Here is a 9,304-nt window from a genome sequence, read left to right as displayed (position 1 = left end):
TACTCCTTCCATAGCATTGACTTGCTTAGGATTTTGCACTTGATTTAGTTGGGCCTGCACTAGTTGAGTCATGGTAGTTGTCAATTCGGTAATGGCTTGCCCATGGTCTTGAAATTCTTAGTAAAAGTGGATCATATTCGGATCACCTTGTGGAACATTGGCTCGGGATTGCCAATCCGATAATGTTTCCACCATCTCATCCAAAATCTTGCACGCCTCCGCATAAGGCATAGTCATAAAGTTTCCACCAGTTAGTTTATTCACTACACATTGGTTAGTTGTGTTAATCCCACGATAGAAGGTTTGTTGAATCATGTTTTCCATCATATCGTTGTTAGTACATTCCTTGACCATAGTTCTATAGCGTTCCCATATCTCGTGTAGTGGTTCATTCGGCTCATGCTTTATGGCTAAGATCTCATCTTGAAATGTAGCCATGTTTCCGGGAGAGAAGAACTTAGCAATGAACTTTTACGCCTACTCATCCCAAGTGTGAATTGAATGGTTCGGAAATCGTTCCAACCAAGATAAAGCTTTCCCACGTAGAGAGAAGGGACAAATCCTTAGCCTCAATGCATCTTCGGAGACATTTGTTTGCTTGTTGCCCCAACAAGTGTCCACAAACCCCTTCAAATGCTTATAAGAATTTTGTGTTGGAGCACCGATGAATAATCCCATTGCTCAAGCAAAGTGAGCATCACATTGGTGATTTAGAAGTTGCCCGCCGTAATACGGGGAGGGACTATTGCACTAGCAAAACATTCGTTGGGCAATATCTGATATGGAGCCGCTTGCGGTGGAGGTGGGGGTGGAACGGGCATATTTCCATGAGGTACCCGTCCCCTCCGATTCGCTTATAGATCATGATATAGCTCCTTTACTTGCTCGTCCTCCGCATCCAAATCCCCCAAAAGTAAATTTTCGAGCTCATTGTTCACCATGGTTGTACCTCAGATTTCTCACATAAGTTAGTAACACGGAAGGAAAAGAAGATATTCCAAAAACAAACCCAAATATATAGCTAACACCATTTTAACTCCCCGGCAAAGACGCAAAAAATTGATCCACGTCCATGATAGTAGCAAACCCATTGTTATATGTGAAAGAAAGAAAAGTAAAAAAGAGATGAACTTATAATGCAAGCGCTTACGTGGGCATTCTTATGATGTATGCGCTTACATCGACATTAAGATAATGTAAGTGCTTACGTCGGTATTCTTATGATGTAAGCGCTTACGTCGGCAGGACATTCAAATGCCTATAAAAGAGGTATGCATTTTAATTTGCTTATCATCCCTCAACTTCTTCTTTCTCTCTTCAATTAATAAAGAGTTATTCTTTGTGTGGCCGTGGAGTAGGCAAAATTGCCGAACCACGTGAATCTTCTCTTGTCTTGTCTTGTGCAATTTATTGCTTCTCTTTCAAATATTTTTCCCTTCTACTAGCCTGACACGTTTCTCAACAACTGGTATCAGAGCATAAAGAGTGTAATTCTGGTAGAAAAGTACGGTATCGATACAGGTACTATTTACAAGAATAGTGCGACATTATTGATCATCGTTACTATTCACATGCACTATTCACATAAATTGTTTTTGTGAAAAATGGCATCGGAAGAAGGGAAGGTTAAGAGTGACAAGTTCAATGGTAAAGATTTTGGATTATGGAAAATGCAAATAGAAGAATATTTGTACCAGAAAAAATTACACTTACCTCTGACCGAGGTAAAACTAGAGAATATGGCCAAAGCGGATTGGGATCTATTAGATCGCCAAGCTCTTGGTGTGATTCATTTGACGCTAACACAAAATGTGGCGTTTAACATCATTAATGAGAAGACCACTGCAGGCCTGATGAAGGCGTTATAAATATGTATGAGAAGCCATCTGCTTCAAATAAAGTCTATTTGATGCGTCGATTATTCAACTTAAAGATGACAGAAGGTGGATATGTTACGGAACATATCAATGAGTTTAATGTAATATTTACTCAATTGAGTTCTGTCAATATAACATTCGATGACGAAGTCATGGCATTGATTCTACTATTATCTCTACCGGAGAGTTGGCCTGCAACAGTAACTGCAGTTAGCAGTTCATCGGGAAGTACCAAACTCAAATTAGATGATATTAGAGACTTGGTTCTAAGTGAAGATATTCGCCGGAGAGAATCAAGTGATTCCACAGGATCTTCTTTGGATACCGAAGGCATGGGGAGAAGCAACCAAAAAGGACAAAGTCATGGTCGTGGCAGATCAAAGTCAAGGAGAAGAGGGCAATTCAAAAATCGCAAAGACATTATGTGTTGGAATTACGATAAAAAGGGTCACTTTAGTAGTCAGTGTAGAGAGTCAAAGAAGAAGAAGAATGATCAATACAAGGATGATAATTCAGCAAATGCAATTACTGAACAAGTCGGTGATGCACTAATTTGTTGTGCAGACAGTACGGTCGAATCTTGAATTCTGGACTCAGGTGCATCCTTTCACTCTGCATCATGCAAAGAATTATTGCATAATTATTTTGCTGGAAAATTTAGGAAAATGTATCTAGTAGACGACGAACCTCTGGACATTGTCAGGAAAGGTGAAGCTCATATAAAGATTTCACAATGCACTCTATGGAAATTGCAAAATATCTGACATGTTCCTGGCCTCAAGAAAAATCTGATATCTATGGGTCAGATTGACAGTGAAGGATATACAACAACATTCAGTAACAGATCGTGGAAGATAACTAAAGGAAACTTGGTTGTGGCACGAGGATTCAAGAAGGGAACACTGTATGCAACTGCAATACAATGAGATACTATAACAACAATTGATCATGGTCATGATACAACATTGTGGAACCGGAGGCTCGTGCATATGAGTGAGAGAAGGGAATGAAGTTGTTGGCATCCAAAGAAAAGTTGCCAAACCTAAAGCATGCTGAATTAGGTTTGTGTGAAGATTGCATTTACGGGAAACAAAAGAGAGTTAGTTTCTCAAAGGCGGGAATGACACCATAGAAAGAAAAGCTGGAACTAGTGCATATAGATGTGTGAGGACCAACTCCTGTAACTTTTCTTGGAGGCTCACGCTATTATGTCACCTTCATTGATGATTCCCCAAGAAAGGTATGGGTTTATTTTCTGAATAAAATTGATGTGTTTGTTAACTTTAAAAAATGGAAAACTGAAGTTGAAAATCAGACAAATCTAAAGTTAAAATGTCTGAAGTATGACAATGGAGGAGAGTATAATAGTCAAGAGTTTAAAGCATTCTGCTCTGAGAATAGGATCAGAATGATCAAGACAGTTTCTGGAACACCGGAACAAAATGGTGTTGTTGATAGGATGAACAGAACCCTGAATAAACGAGCCAGAAGTATGAGAATACATTCTGGATTGCCGAAGTAGTTTTGGTCCTAGGCTGTTAACACGACAACTTACCCCATAAATAGGGTACCCTCTGTACCGCTGAATTTTGAAATTCCTGAGGAGGTATGGACAAGAAAGGAGGTAACTCTCTCACATCTGAAATTCTTTGGTTGTGTTGCTTATGTGCATGTAAACTCTAATGATGGAGATAAGCTTGATCCTAAGGCCAAGAAATGTTTCTTTATTGGCTATGGTGATGATAATTTTGGTTATCGATTTTGGGATGATCAGAATAGGAAGATCCTAAGACACATGAATGTCACATTTAATGAAAATGTGATGTACAAAGAAAAGCTTGAAGTACAACCAACCAACACTAGTAGACAGACATCGAAAACAGTTGAGTTAAAAGAAATCTCAGAAAATGAAGTGGCTAGAGAGACCACAACTGGATCTGAAATTGAAGATGCAGAACTAAAGGCCGAATCTGGATTAGAATTAGAACCTAAACAAGAGATAGGATCAGATGGAGAACCAGATCTGTTGTCAGGATTTGAATCAAATTCGGTATCAATTAATCCTGAACCTATATTAAGGAGATCTAAAAGAGTCACGAATGCTCCAGATAGGTTAACTCTCTCTCTCTCTCTCTCTCTCTCTCTCTCTCTCTCTCTCTCCACTATTTACTTCTGACTGATGTTGGAGAAGCAGAGCATTTTGTTGAAGCAATGCAAGTGATAAGCTCTGATAAGTGAAAGCTAGCTATGAAAGAAGAGATGAATTCTCTTCAAAAGAATAAAACATGGATACTTATAGAGTTACCAAAAAAAGAAGGCATTGCAAAACAAGTGGGTGTACAGGGTCAAGGAAGAGCATGATGGTAAGAAAACATACAAAGCACGATTAGTAGTAAAAGGCTTTCAGCAGAAGGAATGGATCGACTACACCGAGATCTTCTCTCCTGTAGTCAAATTAACTACTATCAGGTTGGTGCTAAGTATCGTAGCTGCAAAAAATTTGCATTTGGAGCAGCTAGATATTAAAACTACTTTCTTGCATGGGTGACCTTGAAGAAGACATCTACATGAAGCAACTTGAAGGTTTTCAAGTTTCTGGTAAAGAAAACTTTGTATGTAAGTTGAAGAAGAGTTTGTATGGTTTGAAACAAGCTCCCCGACAATGGTACAAGAAATTTGATGGATTCATGCATAACAATGGTTTCACACGATGTGAGATGGACCATTGCTGTTATATCAAAAAACTTAATGAATCCTATATCATTTTACTGTTGTACATTGATGATATGTTAATTGCAGGATCTAGCATAAATGAGATCAACAGGGTTAAGCAATAATTGGCAGAGGAGTTTGAAATGAAAGACTTAGGACCAAATAAGCAAATGCTTGGGATGAGGATTAGCAAAAACAGGTCTGAAGGAACCTTAAAATTGTCTCAAGAAAAGTACATACAAAAGGTACTAAGCAGGTTCAGTCTTTATGATGCAAAGACGAGAAACACTCCACTCTAAAGCCATCTTAATCTGTCAAAGGACCAATCACCTAAGACAGATGAAGAAAGGAAGTACATGTCCAAATTTTCATATGCTTCAGCAGTAGGAAGTTTGATGTATGCTATGATTTGCACTAGACCTAACATAGCCTATGCAGTTGGAGTTGTTAGTAGATACATGTAAAATCCAGGAAAGGAGCATTGGGAAGGTGTAAAATGGATATTGTGATATCTCAAAGGCATCTCAGGTATGACACTTTTTTTAAAAGGAGCGATATTATCATACAAGGTTTTGCTGATACAAATTTAGGTGGCGATTTGGATAATCAAAAACGTACCACAAGCTACGTGTTTACCTTGGGTAATACCGCTGTTAGCTGGATGTCTAGACTTCAGAAAAGTGTTGCTCTATCTACCACTGAAGCAGAGTACATGAAAATCTCAGGAGCTAGAAAAAAGATGATTTGGCTCAAGTATTTTCTTAAAGAGCTAGGTAAAGAGCAGGATAATTGTTAGCTTTTCAGCGATAGCCAGAGTGCAATTCATCTTGCCAAGAATCTAGTGTTTCATGCAATATCGAAGCATATCCAGTTGAGGTATCATCATATCCGATCGTTGATAAGTGAAGAAACTCTTTCCCTATAGAAGATACCAAGATCAAAGAACCCGTCAGACATGTTGACCAATGTTGCCGGTGTTGACAAACTGAGGTTGTGCACTGCCTCAGTTAGCCTTCAAGACTGATAGCGTGAAGGCGCCACCAGAGAATAGCAAATCTTATTTTTAAAAAAAATTCTTTACTGATGTAACATAGATTTGAGGGGGAGAATGATAGTAGCAAACCTGTTGTTGTATATGAAAGAAAGAAAAGTAAAAAAAGAGATGAATTTATGATGTAAGTGCTTATATCGGCATTCTTATGATGTATGCGCTTACATCAGCATTCAGATGATGTAAGCGCTTACATCGGTATTCTTATGATGTAAGCGCTTACGTCGGCAGGGCATTCAAATGCCTATAAAAGGGATATGCATTTTCATTTGCATATCATCCCTAAACTTCATCTTTCCCTCTTCAATTAATAAAGAGTTATTCTTTGTGTGGTCGTGGAGTAGGCAAAAATTGCCGAACCACGTAAATTATCTCTTGTCTTGTCTTGTGCAATTTATTGCTTCTCTTTCAAATATTTCCCCTTCTATTAGCCTAACATGTTTTCCAATAGTCCAATCCATACTCAATAGTGAGTGAAAACGGTCGTTGGAAGAATAGTACCCAACAAGAGTGAGGGTCAATTTTAACAGGCAGTTACACTGGGTGTTAGGAGTATACACTTGACGAGAGCGAATAGATTAACTAAATTTACACTTCCACAAAAGGTTTTTATTTCTAATTCTACTTTTACTCTAACAATTGTAAGCTAAGATAATAATCTAGAAGCGGATGATTGTTTTTGGTCTTTTTTCAAATAGTTAAAAAGCCTAGGGATGTGACCACAACCTAGGTGTTTGCCTAATTGGTTAAATACGTTAATACTTGTTTTGTTGATTGTGGTGTATTAAAGCTCTCAACTCTACATTACCCACTCAATAACTCTCGGTCAAAGAGTGATTTTGCCTAATTTGGCTTTCTCAAGTCCAAATGGGTATCAAACAAAATAGTTGATATGATCTCAAGTAGGGTTATTACTATCTCTAATTTGAACTCTTTAATTAGGCTAATCAAACTCTAAATTAACCTAGTTCCTTGTTAGCCAAGTTATCCTAGACTAAGTCAAAAAGGCACGAATCAATGTCTGCAACCATTATAAGCAAGCATTAAATTAATCAACACCCAATCATAAGCAAGCATTAAATTAAGTATCCATAAGGTTTACAAACTAGGATTGGGTCACAACCCTAGTAAGAATCTAGCTATTCATAGTGGGAATTGAAGAAAATAAAGAAGAAAAGCTAATTAAAACCATAATCAAAGATTAAAATGATAAAATATAATGTTTAAACACTAAAATAATCACAAACGTCCTAAAATGGAAAAATGTAATGGCTACAATAGCTTAAACTTCGAAACTTGACCTAAAAATGAAAAACTCGTCTATTTATAGTGACCCAAAATTCGCTGACAAAAATGCCCCACAGGAGGTTCTGCAGCCGCACAATTTCATGTGTGGTCCGCAGATTTCTTCTGTTTGTAGAAGGTTGGATTCTGCAGCCACACATTTCAGGATTGAGGCTGCGAAGCATCTTCTGCGGCTGCACAATTCTTGTGCGGTTCGCACTCCAGCAAGGCTACAAGACTCGGGCTTTTGCACACTCTCTGAACTTGGAATCATTTGTCAGTGCAGACCCTGTTTTGCGATCGTACAATTCATGTGCGGTCCGTACATTGGCTAAAGTCATGTTGGGTTCTTTACTTGGTTTGCGACCGCAGATGGAATTCTTCGGTCCACACTTTCTTCTGCGTACCGCACTTCTTTTATTCCTCGCCCTTTATTGCCTTATGTTTCAGAACATTCCTCTTTGAGTTGGATTTCATCACGGGAGACCAAACTTCAAACATTCCTGCAATTTGTATATTTTTATTTATTTTGGGAACATAAATCAATACTATCGGACTAAAACAAAAGCAAAAAGGTGCTAATAAGTAGTCAGAATCCCCACTTATCAACGACTAAAGGATGGTTGTACTCCAATCCCATAGATTCGACCTTTAGTTATTATTTTCATGAGAAATAAAGAAAAGAAAGTAAAAGAAGTAAGAAAACAAACATGCAACTTTCAAACTAATACCAAAATAGATAATTACATAATATTTATACATTTATTCATGCCACCAGCCGTATGTGTCCAAATTGCAGTCATATCCTTCGGGGCCGGCTGAGTTCATTAAAGTTGAGTTTGTCACCCTGCAACAAGATCAATATGATACTTGTCCTGAAATAAAATTAATATACGTTATATAAATAAAATAAACCAAGAGGGAAAAATAATATAGTGTTCGTGTTGGGATCATATAAATGTCCCCGAATCACGCGGTTCAACCCATCCTTCTCTTGTGCCGTCCTTCTTCTTCTTCTTCTTCTTCTTCTTCATCTTTTTCATCTTCTTCTTCTTCTTGTGGGTCTACGCAAAGACCTCAGCATAGGTCACACACGTATATATATATATATATATATATATATATGTGTGTGTGTGTGTGTATACTAAGAATATTTTATAATAAAATTATCATTCTCAAACTATGGGCGGCAAAACTAATAGAACCTCTAGTATGCAATGCTCCACTCTTAGTAGAAGCTCTGTTTACATTTGCTTATTCACTCTTCTTCTTCCACTTAGGGGTGTTCTACTTCTCCAAGAGCTGATTCCAGACATCTACACGTATCAAATCAGGCCTGGTTCCACATCTCCTAGCAACATGATGTGAATCTGTTATCCGCTTCTGTGCGCTCTTCTCGAAGTTCTCATTCATCAGATTTTCAAGTGCAGGTTTTCATATGCACCTAACCTATAAAATTGAATAAATAATATTAGACGGATGAGGATAAGTATTAATAAAAATTAATTTATTCTCACCTTATATTGTTGCCACATATTCATTCTGATCTGGTACGGTATATGTCTCCAGGAATTCCACAGCTCATGAAAAAATGGCTTCATAGATTCCATCACCATATGCGCGGCCCGAAATGATGGCAAAAACTGCATTTAATTTAACATATAAAAAATATCATTAAATTCATTGTATTCAAAATTTTATTAAAAGATTTTAAAAGGAAATTGAAGAAAAACTCACCCGTCGCCATGGGGAACAATAATTAGCCGATGAAGATGATTGTACGGTACAGTCGCTCTAGTACACTGTCTCACGGTACCAGCAACTATAGAAGTACTGGTAGATGGGGATGCAACTGCACGAGAGCCTTCAATTTCCAAGTTAGATATACTTTTAGTGGATGATGACGGAGATGATAATTTAGTGGGTGATGTATAAGGCACAAAAGATGAACCACCATGCTGGCTACTATGATGGCTCGTGGATGCAATCGGTAGTAAGCCACCGAACTGACTAGTAGGAACATGTGGGGAAGAAGCTGGGAAATGAGGCGTGGGTATAAAATTAATGGTGGTCGAAGCTAAGTCACCATGAGAAGGCATGGATTAATACTGAAGCGAGCTAGACGGGGGAGGGACTTTGAAAAAAATAGATGACTTTGAAGCTAGCATGGAAGGACGAGGAGGCATAGGAGGAGGGCTCATATTTGATATAGGTGGAGGAAGCTGATTTGGTCTAGGTAAAGTATGTTTTTGCTTCTTAGATTTTTTATTTCTTTACCGTGAGAATCCATCTGTGTAATGAATTTAAAATATTTACGTGTAAAAAAATTTAACATAACAAATATAAACATAAAGTATACATAATAAATATAACAATATAA

Source organism: Nicotiana tomentosiformis, chromosome 5 (assembly GCF_000390325.3).
Source record: "Nicotiana tomentosiformis chromosome 5, ASM39032v3, whole genome shotgun sequence".
Classification (NCBI taxonomy): domain Eukaryota; kingdom Viridiplantae; phylum Streptophyta; class Magnoliopsida; order Solanales; family Solanaceae; genus Nicotiana; species Nicotiana tomentosiformis.
This window is presented reverse-complemented; position numbering follows the sequence as displayed.